The sequence below is a fragment of the Ascaphus truei genome, chromosome 2, assembly GCF_040206685.1.
Source record: "Ascaphus truei isolate aAscTru1 chromosome 2, aAscTru1.hap1, whole genome shotgun sequence".
NCBI lineage: Eukaryota > Metazoa > Chordata > Amphibia > Anura > Ascaphidae > Ascaphus > Ascaphus truei.
The window spans coordinates 60,671,044-60,687,674 of NC_134484.1; the positions used below are offsets into that span (position 1 = coordinate 60,671,044).

Sequence of the window (16,631 nt, forward strand, 5' to 3'; positions counted from 1 at the left end):
AAATTTCACAGTTGTTCTCCGTCTGCATACGGTCGGTCGCTGCTTCCGTGAATCAGCTTTGCTGTTGCCGGTTTCACCGTTTGAACCTCTCTCCGTTCCCGGATGGGATTCCTGGGCTGCACTCGAACTATCACCAATCACAGAGCAGGAAACTCCTGCACTGACGTCTTTGCTCTGGCGTCTGGGCTGCTCGACCACCTACACTTTTTTAGCCATAGATTCCTTTGTATATCAGTATTGCTGACCTTAAGAAGAGAGGAGAACTCTCAAAAGCTTGTCCTATGACATAAATTGTTAGTCCAAATAAAAAAGGTGTCACTTAATACTGAAGAACTATATATCTGTATACACACAGTAAGTTTATATAAGTTTATATACAGTGTAAATATATACATATATATATACACATACACACACTGCAGTATACTGTATACAGTATATCTACAGTATATATATGTACTGTATAAATACAGACTGCAGTATGTATGTAGATATACAGTGTGTGTGTGTGTGTGTGTGTGTGTGTGTGTGTGTGTGTGTGTGTGTGTGTGTGTGTGTGTGTGTGTGTGTGTGTGTGTGTGTGTGTGTGTGTGTGTGTGTGTGTGTGTGTGTGTGTGTGTGTGTGTGTGTGTACAAACGTGTGGTATTCTATTATTCAGTCCTACAGTACAGTTGTGAGAAATAAAACCAGTGTAGAATTCTCTCCTAATTTTTTCACTTCGCAATTCAATTCTCTTGTTTCGGAGGCTAATCCTGTCTTGGTGATGGGGGTCGGTTGTCGGATGGTAGTTAATATTGCGCTTGCATGCGTGCGAAGTATGCAGTGTTACAAACCTTACATTTTGTTCACTCAGGTATGAACGAGTGAGTTTGGCTGGCGATGGAGGTTGGGGGTTTGTGGATGTAATTTAATAGTGTACACAGTATGCAGAGTCTAAAGAGGTTACAGTACTGTAGGCATCACGGAAAGAGACACTGCGGAGGCAATGCACAGCTTAATCCATTAACCGTAACATAAAAAAAAGGTGGAACACAGACAATGCAATAAACAAACATATATGTGTACAGTACACACAGACTGCGGTATATGTATTTACACATCCACTCACAATACAGTTATGGGAGGGGGGAAAAGCAGGAAATATTTCAGGGTGAATTTTTACTCAATGTGATAATATTTCATGCACAGTATCTATCAGATACAGTGGACTAGTAAGCACAGTTTAAAAACAAGCGTGAATTAGAATAGTTATAAAAAGTGTAGAAAAGCATCGAAAAGTAATGAAAGGGACAGTAATATATTGTTTTTTCGACATCTCACGCCATCATCCTCATCATCTGATGGCTGAGGAGGTTGGAGTTTGATTTAGCACGCTATCGATTCTGAAAATATAAACCAGGGTGCTTAAACTACTGTATACAGGTACTATACATCAGGGGTGCGCAAACTGGGGGTCACGGGATTTTTATCATATCAAGCAATGATCAGTATTAAGGGCTATTCGTGTTATAGGGCACAAAAGTTAATAGCATATTTTATATTACATTTACCTTCGTTAGAATTCGTGCCAACCTTGTCAACCTTGCTGATGTGGACGATATTCGGCAGGATCATATTTGGATAGGTATCTATACTGAGCATTAGTGGTAAAATCAAGGTTCGACTGCTGTAGATAGTAGTCAGGTAGGACCAGGTTACCAGATGGACCTGTCAAGGTATTATCAGGTTTGGGCTGCTGTTCACAATGATTTTCAGATGGTGTCCTTTTGAGAGATTGGGAAGTATGATTCAATCTGTTGGTCCCGTTTCTTCTCCTTCTCCTTCTGAAGTTGCCATGATCAAACATATTTGCAAAGGAAGGTTCCAAGACCCAAAAACCTCCTCTGACACCTGGATTTGGGGGGGGGGGTTGCGAATGAAGCAATCATTAATTGACAAAGTAAAGCGCACTAAATTTTTCCATTTACTAGAGTCAGCTGAATCCCTGAACTATTCGTAATTGGCAATGAGATTGCCATATATTTCTGATACAGGGGCTTTCTTATCTGCTGCATCATTAATTGCTGAATAAACGAGAAAGATTATACTACAATCTGGTTTCCCTACAGCAATTGACATTGCACTCTTTCTCAGCTCATGAAAAACTCAGGAGTGAGTGACCACAAAGTATAACTATACTGCTGCGGCCAGCTTCAGTCTAACGTTTACCCGTTTCTTACCGTGGCATATATCGGCTGGCGCCGAACTTGGCCGTGCACCAGCCGCATCTTCCCCGCATACTTCCCCTCCCCTCGCGACCCCCTGGCTGCTCCGCCTCTGCTTGTCCGGGTCCGGGGGCCGCACACACGCATCCCCCCCTTACCCCGCCACCCCTTAAACCACCTTCGGGGAACCCTGGCACGCGCGCCACGCGCGCACGCACCCTGACCGCGCACCAGGGACGCGCGGCACGCGTCGGGGAAAAACCATGCTTGCACGCGCTTTTAAATTACCCGCGGTGGCGGCCGCTTTAGACTCAGGGTGGCCGCCACTGTAAAGTAGAACACATTGAACTTTTATGTTTTGCAACAAAATATTAAAACAACCAAACGTCTTGAATGGTCAAAGCCATAAAACAATGAGGAATTGTAATGAATTGCAGTATATGGCTGGATCAGTCTTGCACCTGCTTGAGACTTACAGCATTCTGCATAGACTAACTAACTTAACACATTCACTGTGCCACCTGGTGGACAGGCGCTGAATTTCAAACAAACAAATCTGAAATCTGTCTAGCATATCCTGTTTAATTCTGGTGTGAATAGCAACACGAAGGGTTGTCTCCAGTTGTCTACAATGATACACGATGTATATTGATTAAATCTCTAAAACAAAACAATTGATGTCCGGACTTTAGTTAAGGAAAACCGAACATACAGACAGGCTATATCTGTAATACAAAAATAAGAAGCATTCAGTAGCTCAATATAGCAAAATTGATTGGTCAGTAAAATTTACGCTCCGAATATGTTTCAAAGTTTAAAACAGTAGTAAACTAAGTTGGAGTCCACCATATGTTAGTAATTCTAATACAACAACTAGCATAGATACGTCCTGGGTTACTTGTTGCTATATCTGGTCTGATTAATAAATCTAACAGCTAGGATAGGTATGTGAAATGTCTGATTACAAATAACATTTGTCTTCGGTGCCTCTCATGTATTAATTGGGCTGTGTGAGCAGAACCTAGACCTATCAATTTAAAGACATACTGGGGAAGCAGCACTGCAGGGGGCAAGCAGCATACCATCTTTAAAGTGGCCCATTTTTAAGTCTCCTACACTGCAGAGTTTAACAGGGAGTTAGTGGACCATTTTAAGCAGGATACACTGCAAAGTTTAACAGGGAATTCAACAGAAGCCAAACAAGAATGGGACAACTACAGACATACTGGCCCAGGATTTGTCAGGATCGCAACTAGGTCCCGCCACTCGGACGCATCACACAACAATACCTGCGGTGCACGTAGACCTCAGTCTGCACGCGCATGCCACCCGAACATCGCGCTCACGGGTTCTTCTTCCTGTCATGGCGTCTCGGCGCTCGGTCCCACTGGTGACACAGTCGCCTCACGTCACACCCCACCTGCGTGCGCATGCCGCACGGCAGGTAATCTCAAGAAAGGTATCAGCTGCCTGTCACCTGCAGCCAATCTTGCTTCCTTCTATCGGCTGGTATCCTATGCATGACGTCACTCTCCTGCTGCCCCCTGATTGGTTCCTACCTCCTTTATTACCCTGTCTGTTTCTGTGATAGTTGCTGAGCATAAACTGCTGTTTATGTATTGTGCTTACTGCTTCCTGCTTTTGCCTGTTCCTGTGCCTTGCCTGATCTGTGTTGTGACCCCTGCTCGTACCTGGACCCGTATCTTCTGTACCCCTGGACTTTGGCTTGTTTTTGGACCCCCACTCTTTCCTCTCCTTGACAACGGCTTATGGATAACAACCACTCTCCTACCCTGACCCGGCTACACAGCACTGACTCTGCACTCCGGACAATATGCTCAGCCCAATAAACCTGGACCCCACTGGGGTGGGTCGACGACTGTAGGAATATGAGGGTATGTTCAAGCAAGTGGAGGGATCTCTGATGCAAAAAGACCAGCAAATGCACCAGTTCAGTCATGACCTAGCTGACCTTACTGACAAGGTTAAACGCCTCTCTTCTTCCACTGCTACACCCGCAGCACCTGTACCTGTCCCTGCTCCTGTGGCCCGACTTCTGAACCATGGTTACCTACCCCTAACCGTTATCCTTTGGGCTGTCTGGGATTTTTGAACCAATGTGCTATCCACTTTGAGCTGTTACCTTCTCATTTCCCTTCTCAATGCTCTAAGGTGGCTTACATCGTTTCTCTGTTGGCGGATGACGCCCTGGCATGGGCCTCACCTATCTGGGAACAAAGACCAGACATGACCTCCGATCTTAAAAGCTTTACCGCAGATTTCCGGAGAGTCTTCGATACGCCTGCCTGCAAGGTAACTGCAGCGTCTACTCTCTTAAACATCTCACAGGGGATCCGTTTGGTCACCTGCTACGTGGTTGAATTCCGTACAATAGCCTCTGAGATTGGGTGGAACCATGAAGACCTGTCGGCAGTATTCTGGCAAGGATTGTTCGAGGGTCTCAAGGACGAGTTAGCTTCTCAGGAATGCCCCGCAGGACTAGAAGATCTTGTGGCACTATGCATTTGCATGGATCAACACCTCCAGGAGAGAAAGATGGAGAGGGGAAGGCACCAACGAGGTACACACTCTTTCTTTAATTGTCCAGCAGGGTCCGTGGCTCCTATACCTTCAACCATGGATGAACCCATGCACTTAGGAGGCACCCGCCTATCGACGGAGAAAGACAGCGCAGACACCGCACAGGTTTATGCCTATACTGTGTTAACAGCGGACATTTGGTGGCCACTTGCCCAGTGAAGTCGGGAAACGCCACATCCCAGTGAGAGTCAGGAGGATCACGCTGGGTACCTTGTCTTGACCTCCTCCCAAACTTTCTTCCAGGATTTACATCCCCATCACCTTATCCGGAGATACCTTCCGAACCTCTACGAGAGCCTTTTTGGATTCTGGTTCAGGACGGAACTTCATCGATCAGGGGTTCGTGGAGAGACACAAGATACCCCTGATATACAAGGATCATCTTGTGGGGATCGAGGCTATAGAAGGTCGACCACTGCAGCCCACCTTCATATCTCTGCAAACTATACCCATCTCCTTGCAGGTCAATGGTGTCCATTCCAAGAGGATACAACTGGATGCCATCCATACCCCTTCAGTGGATGTCATTCTGGGGCTCTCCTGGCTCCAGCTCCATAACCCCTGAATCGACTGGACAGAGATTTCACCTATCCTCTGGAGTCCCCAATGCCAATAGCATTGTCTTATTCCCTCCAAAGGGTTAGTGGGGATGTCAGTATCAGAACAGGGCAAAGTACAACTCCCAGAAACCTACAGGGAGTTCCGGGATGTCTTCGACAAGGTTCAAGCCGAGGAACTTCCACCTCATCATTCCTATGACTGCTCCATCGATTTGCTGCCCAGCGCCTTTGGACTCTGCAATGCACCCGCTGTGTTTCAAGACTTTGTGAATGAAATCTTCATGGACTTGCTAGATCAACACGTAATCGTGTACTTGGATGACATCTTGATCTTTTCCAAATCTACCCAAGAACACTCAGGAAACAGATTCTTCAAAGACTGCGAGAGAATAGTCGCTTTGCCAAACTGGAAAAATGAAAATTCCGCCAGACCTTGACTTCCTTCCTGTGGTACACTATTTCTGACACAGGACTCGCCATGGATCCCGCTAAGGTCAAAGCAGTCATGGACTGGACTTGCCTGCTATCTCTCAAAGTCGTACAAAGATTTCTCGGATTCGCGAATTATTATCAGAGATTTATCTAAAACTTTTCTTCGGTGCACCGATTACGGCCCTAACCCAAAAAAGGAGCCAACCCAGCGCACTGGTCTCCCGAAGCTACCAGAGCTTTCGAAAATTAAAAAAAAGCCTTTTCTTCTGCACCTATCCTGGTGCATCCGGATCCACAATTGGCCTTCACTCTCGAAGTGGATGCCTCTGATGTAGGAGCTGGGGTGATATTCTCTCAGACGAAAAATCCCCAGGCCAGACGGCATCCATGCGTGTTTTTTTTCTAAAAAATTCTCTACTGCTGAGCAAAACTACGACGTGGGAAACCGTGAACTTTTCACCATTAAGATGGCCTTGGAAGAATGGAGACACCTTCTTGAGGGTACAGAAACTCCTGTCAATATCCTGACTGACCACAAAGCACAAAAACCTGCTTTACATTGAAGGTGCGTGCTGCTTGGGGTCACAACAGGCACGGTGGTCCTTTTTTTCCGCCCGTTTTAATTTTGTAATTTCTTACCTTCCGGGGTCGAAGATTATAAAAGCTGATGCACTTTCTCGACAATTCCTGGTGGAGGACAAATCAGAGGATTGTCAAGAGATTATACTCCCTCTGGCTTTTATACTCTCAGCCAACACTTTCGACGCCTTACCAGACATCACATGAGCCCAAGGTAGCAAACCAGAAAGCCTCAATGTCCCAGAGGAACACATTCACGCCACCTAACTTCCACAGGAGAGTAATGGAATGAGGTTACGCGTCCAATGCGGCTGGTCATCCTGGTACGAGGAGAACGATTGACCTTTTGGAGCGGACCTTCTGGTGGCCATGTATACGCAAAGACATCAAGAACTTCGTCTCGACTTGTGCCACATTTGCTCAGAATAAGATGCCTCGCAACAGACCATCGGGGCTTCTTCAACCACTTCTGATCCCAGACCGTCCATGGACGCACCTTTCGACGCACCTCATCGTCGAGCTGCCTAGCTCTAATGGGATGGATACCATACTGGTGGTCGTGGATTGCTTCTCAAAACAAGCGCACTTCATTCCACTCAAAGGGTTACCCAGCACTATCAGATTGTTGAAGGTTTTCATTAAAGAGATTTCAGACTCCATGGAACTCCGCAAGTCATAGTGTATGACCGAGGCTCACAATTTATTTCCATATTCTGGAGATCCTTCTGCCAGAAAATAGGCATTTCTCTTCATTTTTCGTCAGGATATCACCCGCAAACCAATGGTCAAACGGCAGGTAATCTCAAGAAAGGTATCAGCTGCCTCTCACCTGTAACCAAACTTGCTTCCTCCTATTGGCTGGTATCCTATGCGTGACATCACTCTCCTGCTGCCCCCTGATTGGTTCCTTCCTCCTTTATTACCCTGTCTGTTTCTGTGCTAGTTGCTGAGCATAAACTGTTGTTTATGTATTGTGCTTGCTGCTTCCTGGTTTTGCCTGTTCCTGTGCCTTGCCTGATCTGTGTTGTGTCCTCTGCTTGTATCTGGAACCATATCTTCTGTACTCCTGGACTTTGGCTTGTTTTTGGACCCTTGCTCTCTCCTCGACCACCGCTTACGGATAACGACCACTCTTTTCTCTCCTACCCCGGACCACGGCAAGTACCACGACCTACCCGAACTCTCCTACCCTGACCCGGCTACACGACACTGACTCTGCACTCTGGACCTGGTCCCGTGGTTGTAGGGCGGCATTTATATACATCCCCACCTCAGCCCCACGATCTAGTCCAGTTTGTGGTGAGCGCACATTACAGGATTCTGGAGTTTAACGGCGCTGGAAAGGAGGTGATTTTCTATCAAAAACTCAAATCACAGCAATCTTCACTCTACTGTACAACACAACTCATAGCACACCTTTTACTTTGCACTTATCGAAACTCTGTTTTCTATGCCCAGAATTCGCCACTGAACTTGCAATACTATGATTGCCATGCTTACTCTACTATTTACTGTATATTTGCTCAAACCTCACTTCTTTTCAAACAGCAACTGTGTTTCTACTATCCTCATTTTGTCTGTAACCCCTCCCTGCCTGGATCATGGGAGTAAAGGTTTACACAAGGTGAGGGAGTGGTTGTTTCCAGACACAGTAGATATTACACAAGGTGAGGTAGTGGTTGTTTAGCAGACAGTAGGTATGCGAGTGTAGATTTTATCTTGCTTTTCAGCCTCTCAGGGATTATACCTCAATCCACTAATAATCAATATAATGAAACAACCTCTATTATGGACGCCTGTCTATGTGGCAGGCTCCATATAGTGGTGGTGTACAGACGATGATGTGTATAGGTGGGTGGGAAAAATATAAATAAATGGAAAACTTACACGGCCTTGTGTAAGTTCTATCCCAACAAGGTGTCTTTAGAGTTGTTTTCTTGTTTGCGACGTCTTTTCCTCTGCGGTCGTTGCTGTCCTCCTTCTTGCTTCCTCCAACTTTCGGGGTGTTAATCCTCGTGAAAATGGAAAGTTGGTACAGTTAACACGTATATACAGCAGTTATATTGTACAGGGGGGATAATTGGGCAATATAGCAATAAACCACTGCAATGCAATGGTTTAAACAAGCACTCACACGGGCCGGTGTGAGTGGTTCGTATAAAGGTATCTTTATGTTCCTGATCACAGGGGTGGTTCAAATTGTCAGATGTCCGTAAACAACTGGCAATGATGAAATTAATGCAGCCTTTAGGTCAAGGTACATGGGGGTTAAAAACAATATAGCTTAATACTCACACGGGCCAGTGTGAGTACACACTTATAATGGTTCCTTTCCTCTTCTGGTCTCTCCCTTTGATTCTTCCTGCAAAACTAAATGGAAGGTTAGATGCCAACTGGAAGTCTAAAGGATAAAGCTTTATTGAAGGGGTTACAAATGAATAAAAAGGAAACAAAAGGTCTCTAGGGCGAATTAAAAACTGGGGGTGGGTAGGGCATTAGTGATAGGGGATCTCTCCCTCCGCGTCCGGATGGAGAGCTAAAACTAGGCCTCTCGTCCCAATGTCAAAAAAGTCCCAATCTGGTTTGGTAGAGCAACGCGTTTCGTCCTTAGCAGGACTTCCTCAGGCTCAAATGGTGGTGACCGGCTGTCTGGCTGTGCTTTTATGCAGTTGAAGACCAATCTTCTTCCCGGTGTGGTTAATGATCCTTTGTTCATGCGACGGAGCGCCGCCATCTTGGAAGCTGCGCGCGCATCGCCCACGCGTTGGTGTGCGCAGCTTGTTGGTAATGGTTAATAAAGTTTTCAAAGTTTTGAAGAGGGTTCATGGGCTGTTGCGTGCGCATCCTTATGTTTATATGCGCATCCTTGTATTTACAACACACGGGTCTGCCCCCGTGTGTGGCTATGATAATGTCCTTAGTGTATTTGGACATAGTAATCCACCGTAATGTCACAATAAAATATTATACCTCCCAACTAAAATCGAATGTATGTCTGACACTTGTCCTACAAAAAAGTTATTAAAAAGATAATAAAAATAAAGTTGAAACCGTAACTGAAGATAAAAATAAAAATAAAAGGTCTTATATGATTTCCTTGTGGTATATTATATGTTATTGCAAGTATCTCCCCAATTTCTAATGATAGCATATTGGATGCATGTTTGTATTTTCAGCTGTAATCTGGGATTTTAGCAACTCAATGGTTGTATGTGTGCTGCATTTTTTTACAATATCTTGCAGTTTATTAAGTTTTTACTTATTGTTTGTTGGTGGTGTTAGCCTCTTCAATACTGCGGATTTGTCCACATTTAGCCCAATCAAGGGATATAGTAACTTGGTATATGTGTTAGGGACTTATGGTTAAACAGACTACTTGTCTGGAATCACATCCTAATGGATACCCAATATGTGTAAACGTGAGGGAAAAATAATGAAATTTTGAATGAAAAGCTATTTTAAAAATGGTTTTAAAAAAGGTTTTTTTTTAAAAAGGTTTTTTAAAAAAAAGTAAAATCAGTGTTTCTAGATTCAAATCTTTTGGTTTAAATTGAACTTCAAAGACATGGTGTTAGAGAACAGGTTGTTAAAAAAGGGGGTGTTTAAAACACGGTGATGAAAAATCCAGATATTAGAAAGAAAGTGGCAATCTTACTAAACATTGTCCAATTATGTGTATGTGGACATCGGAAACGAATAAGGGCTTAATGCCCTTCTGCCAAATGTATGTGTACATGAAATAATATGAAAAAATATTGTCCAGTATCCAATGGTGCTTGGTGAATCTGCATATATCTTTGAACCCACAATAAACTCTGTTGTAGGTGGAGGGACCTGGAAATGAACAAAAGGTTAGTGAGTCCATTCAACTAAAAAATGATACTGCTCTGGTTAGATGATAGGGGACTCACATAAATGCCCCCAGATCTATGTCTATATTGAGACCCCTTGGAGTTAGGGTCTTCAATTTATAGATCCAGAATGTTTCTCGTTGGCATAGCTTGCGCAATCTATCTCCACCTCTCCAATGGTGGTCGACTCTCTCTATCCCCTTATACACTAGAAGGTTTGGGTTTCCTTCATGGAACTGACTGAAGTGTTTGGATACACTGTGTGTCATTAAATGTCGTCTTATGTTACCCATGTGCTCCAGTATGCGGACCTTCAATGGTCTTGTGGTCCGTCCAACATACTGGAGTCCACATGGGCAAGATAGCAAGTAGACAATATGATCTGTACGACAATTTAAATGTTGTTTGATTTTAAAGGTCTCCTTGCTCACATTAGAAGTGAATTCCATTTTTTGCTCCTTGGATGCTTGTTTACATGCTTTGCAACTTAGACAGCTGTAAAAACCTTTCGGTGGAGGTAGCCAGTTCTGAGTGCTGGATTCTACTTCTGTTTTAAAAATGCTAGGTGCTAGTTGTGATTTCATACATTTAGCCCTTCTAAAAATGACCCTTTGTACTTCCGGGACATGGTCCTTAAGGATTGGGTCTGTTTGTACCACATGCCAATGTTTTTTAATAATTTGTTGGATTTTATTGGCATCCGTATTGTAGGTACTGATAAAGGGTATTTTAAAATCTTTAGTATTAGTTTTTTCCTTCGGTATAAGCAGATTACTACGCGTGAGGGCATTAGTTTTGTCAACCGCGGATGTAATGAGGTCTTGCTTGTAACCTCTTTCTAAAAATCTCCCTTCCAAAGTTTTTGCTTGGTCATTAAAAATACTGTCATCTGTGCAATTCCTTCTTACTCTTCTGAATTGACCAAATGGTATATTCTGTAGCCACCTGGGATGGTGGCAACTACTGGTCATTAAAAAGTTATTTGCATCGGTTGGTTTAAAAAATGTTTTTGTTTTTATCTGTGAGTTCTCTATATATATTGTGAGATCCAGAAAGTTAATATTGGTCTGACTGTGTTCTGATGTAAACTCTAGGTTGATTTGGTTTTGATTAATATGTTGGATAAAGTTGGTCAATTGTGTCTCCTCCCCTTTCCATATAAATAATACGTCATCTATATATCTATGCCAGGAGACCAGGTTTGCGCTGAAAGGATTATTCGACCAGATATTGTCTTCTTCCCAGTCCGATAAGAATATATTCGCGTAACTGGGCGCAAACCTGGTCCCCATGGCCGTGCCGCACATTTGTAGGTAGAAGAGACCATTGAACCAGAATGCGTTATGTGTTAGAATGAACTGGATGCTATCAATGATGAAGCGGCGTTGTTCTTCTGGGATGAGAATGTTTTTTGTAATAATGCTTTCCACGGGTTTAAGCCCGTCTATATGTTGGATGCATGTGTATAACGATCTCACGTCACACGTGGCCAATGTGTAATCATCCTTCCAAACTGTGTCTGCGAGGAGATTAATAACCTGTGTCGTGTCTTTGAGATATGATTTGCCTGCAGTGGCATACTTCTGTAAAAAGTAGTCCAGGTACTCTGACAAATTCTGTGTCAGAGACCCAATGCCCGATATAATGGGCCTGCCTGGGGGTGTTTCCATACATTTGTGTATTTTAGGCAGGAAATAAAATACAGGTAAAATCGGTTTCTCTTGATGTATGTACCCCCATTCTTTATTACTGAGGATGCCTAAATTCTTACCTCTCTCGAGAATTTTATCTAATTCTTGTTTGTGGTGTTTAGTGGGGTCCTGTGTTAATTCCTGATATGTGGTCGCATCTCCCAATATCCTGTTGGCCTCTAATAGGTAGTATTCTGTGTCCATCACCACCACGCCACCTCCCTTGTCGGCCGGCTTGATGGTGATGGACCTGTTGTCCACTAGTTCCTTCAGAGCTATTTTTTCTTCCTTAGTTAGGTTGTCTCTAGGCATTTTTTGCTAGCTGATAGTTTCTCCAGGTCTTCTAGAATTAGTTTGTGGTAGACTTCTAAATAATGTCCTTTACTACCGGTGGGGTGGAATTTTGATTTTTCTCTTAGCTTAGAGTGTATAAACTCCATCGTCTCATCTGCTGGTAAATGTGAAGTACTACGGGCATCATTGATGTGTGTATCCTTGTTTAGGAAAAACCTTTTTATGGTTAATTGCCGCAAAAATTTATTTGCGTCCATAAACATAGTGAAACCACTTAGTCTAGTTGTGGGTGCAAAATTAAGTCCCTTAGCTATAAGGTTATGCTGTGTGTCGGTCAGTTTGGTTTTACTGATGTTAAAGACCCCTTTTATTTTGTGTGTTTCTTTTGGGGGCCTCCTTCTGCCTCTCTTTCCTCTCTTTCTCTTTTCTTCCCTTTTTTCTTTTCCTCCGTTTCGGAGTCTGCTAGGGCTGCAAATTTGTTTTTTGACGTCGGGAGGTGTGGTGGACTTTGTCCCAAAAAAGCCACCGTAGCTCCCTTCTTTGTGCGTTCCCACACTGGGCTTCTGATGGGTGATCTACTCATGTACCTAACTCTTTCTGGTTCTCTCTCTCTATGTCTTGAGTGGCCTCTTCTCTCTCTGTAATTCTCCCTTTCACCTCTCCATGTTGGTCTTTCTCTCCTCTCTTCTCTATCATAATTATACCTATTGTCCCATCCCTGACCTCTGTCCTGACTACGATAGTCCCTCCTATTGTTATCTCTTTTATCTCTGTGGTCAAATCTTTGTTCCCCGTCCCAATATTGGCGATGTCTCTCTTGATAGTGATGTCTATATGGATGGTACGTCTCTCTCTTATATGGAGACCTCCTTTGGTCCCTCTCTTGTTTTTTGATCTCTTTATGTTTCTCTGGACTTTTTTTGTCCGGGATTAATGGTGTTTTCTTTACTAGATCCTTATTAGCGGACTTGTTTGTGGTTTTATTCTCTGTTGAGATTGATCTCACTCTGCTAGGTGTGTGGGTAGTCCCATCCCTACTTTTATCATACTGTCTGTTCGACCCACTTTTGTCCCATTTTTTATTATTATGTACTCCCTCTATATAGTCCTCTTCATCTCGTTTGAATTTTTTGTTTTTGGAGATAATTAAATTCCTCTCTATTGTGTCTATTTCCATTGACAATTTTTTATTCCTTTCATGGAATGTGGTGCAATGTTTCAATGGCTCCAATTTGTATCTTATGTCATTTATATCTTCATCTAATTTTTTTAGCGTGAATTGGTGGTGTTCAATTAATAGTGTCATGAGGTCATTCCCACATGTATCTAGTATAGTTTCCCATCTAACTAGATATTCAATTTCCTCCAGATCGAACAAGGCTTTTTTGCTGACTCTCAGCCCTCTTGGTACTCTGTGTACCTTAATATATTCCTCCAAATAGGCTTTGTCTAATAGTTTCCTTATTTCCTTTTTTAATAATTTATCCAATAAATCAAATTCCTCGTTTATTATCTCCGAATCATCTCTTTCTTCTGTCATTTTCATTATGCTTTCCATGTCTCTACCCCTTAACAATCTTTTTTCAAAGATGTTAGGTGTATTTGTTATGGTCTCTATTTCTATGATATCCACTTCTATAAATGTGGTATCCAGATCTAAATCTGTGGTGTTAAGTTCTGTTTCCATGATGTGCTTTGATGATATTATGAGGGATTATCTATGCGGTGAGAAGAGCTGCCTACGGGTTGTTTGGATGTAGGGAATAGTGATTTGGAAAGATACCCGGGCGCTATCTCTATGAAGCGTATATAAATATGTCAATAAAAAGAATGGTAATACAGCCTGGATGCAATATCTTTCGAGTTGTTCTAAAGACACCTTGTTGGGATAGAACTTACACAAGGCCGTGTAAGTTTTCCATTTATTTATATTTTTCCCACCCACCTATACACATCATCGTCTGTACACCACCACTATATGGAGCCTGCCACATAGACAGGCGTCCATAATAGAGGTGTGTTTCATTATATTGATTATTAGTGTATCGGGTATACCACTATCTGTGCTCCCCCATCTTCTTTTTGTATCACCTTGTTCATAAGGATCCTGGATAGATCCTGCTGGGGTTTGAGTCACAGGAGAACAACTCGAAAGACATTGCATCCAGGCTGTATTACCATTCTTTTTATTGACATATTTATATACGCTTCATAGAGATAGCGCCCGGGTATCTTTCCAAATCATTATACCTCAATCCAGCAGATGGTCCTTGCGGCTGTGCATGTCTCTATCAGTTTAATAACATGATGTTAATGGAAGGGCGCCAGGAGTTTTGTCGTTTTAAATCAAATCGTAGTTTATTAAACTCTTAACAACTTTCTTCCTCCCAGAGACGGTGGAGGAGGCACTTTGCTTATTGCAACTGTACAAAATCCTCAATAGTTTTGTATAGTTAACATGGCTCTAACATACTGTATCTTTTAACATTACTAACATTTATTCATCCTAATGTTACTGTCATTCAGGACTGTATAATGACTCAGTAAGGGCCAACTTGTTATTACCCCAGGATATCTCTATTCTAGCTGTATCCCAATATACTTAAGCAAGCTTCTACTTGGTCATATCACAACACATTACAAAAATGTTAACAATCCTAACTGCAGCAACTGTATTTTAACTACCACTCTGACTTAGTAATGAAGTACCTACAGTAGGTCTCTATACCTTATTGTAATTACTGCCCTGACCAAGTTACCAAGTATGCCAACTGTAACTCTTGTTACATCTGTATTTGCAGGGCCATATGATATTGCTATTGACTTTAAATTCTTTGCAATTATTTTTATTTTTTGCAAACCTTCCTGAAATTTTAAAAGAATTTAAAGAAAAAAAACTAGCCAAATTGTACCTGGTTCGGGAACTTAAGCAAAAAAATACAATGATTCATGACTTAAATGAGAGAAACAACAACAATTTAATGCCAAAAAGGTGAAAAATTATGCATAAAAATCCAGAGGCAGAATACAGGATTACTGACACTATAATGTCAACTACAGTACCATAGAGGAAAGAGACATCGGAGTCATTATTTCAGCTGTCTTAAAAGCAATATAACAAATCGGGAAAGTCAGTAGGATGCTAAATTGTGTAGGGAGAGGTGAGTAGCAGAAAGAGAGGGTGGGCTGTCACTTTATAGATCATTATTATTGTATTATATATGACGTATTATCATTATAAATCATTAACGGGCTGCCTTCTAGCGCTGAAAGGTGTCTTATGGCAAAAGTTGCGCATCAGTTTATGATTTGGAAAGTGTTATTACCCAGAGTGCGTAATAGAACGGGAAGTGTCATTATTTGTTTTCCCTTTTCTTCGCGGCAAAAAAATCTATTAGATCTAAGATGGTATCAAATTATTTGATTAGCAATCTACATTGGTGTTATATACTTGACTTGAATCTTTCTAACACATACTGTACAGTAATACAATTCAGATAGAAAATATAGCATTTGGCCCAAACCCACTGTTCTTTGCATAGCTGCCAATTAATTTCATTCTAATTGTGTTCCTAACAGGAATAGAGTTGGTTATGGAACTTGCTTGTCTAGTTATTCATTAAGTGCTGATTTGCTGCTATTTCAAGTAAGAAACATAACCACACACACACACACACACACACACACACACACACACACACACACTCTATATGTATATATATTTTTTTGCACAGAAGTGAACAATTAATGTAGCAGAATTTGATCTGTCATAATTAGATACTATTACTTTAAATATTCATCATGACTAAGCTTCAATTTGTTTCTTTTTATATTTTTACAATGAACATTGATTTAAAAAAAAAAGGCAATAAACATTTATACTTTACTAAATGCAATACAATAGAGTTTAGAGTTACCATGTAATTGACTCTTCAAATGTCTTTAATTATTTGGGCATTTATATAGACTCTGATTATCCAAAAATGTAAATCTGTTTTCAGTGTATCTGCAGTTTTATCGCCTTTGTAGTTTTCCATTCAGAATAGTGCTGGTCATTTTGGGTCAAGCAGTGAAGGGCAAAAAAATAAAACAAGTGGGCCAATTTAGATCAACTTGGGACATGATTTTATTCAAGTAAACATCAATGTAACAGGAAGTACTGTAGGTGAGGACACAGATATGCAGTATAGTGTTGTGTCATTGACCTGGGATATAAATATGCAGGACACAAAAAGAGATTACAGGGCAAAAACGGCTTGTGGCTAGACAGATATAACAGGAGTAAACACAGTATCAATATCCTATAGTAGCTTATAAATTACTATTGTTGAAGAGAGAGAGGAAACAATATCCTACTCTTCATAGACCCAAGCTACAGTTAAAACTCATGTAATTGTTACTTGTTTAAAAACAAGGTG

At 41.9% G+C, this 16,631-nt stretch overlaps 1 protein-coding gene across 1 annotated transcript in view; it reads left to right on the top strand.

Moving 5' to 3' along the window:
- The window catches only part of DPYS (dihydropyrimidinase), a 144,435-nt gene that overhangs the window by 13,627 nt on the left and 114,177 nt on the right, over window positions 1-16,631 (top strand). The gene's annotated exons all lie outside the window — the stretch shown is intronic.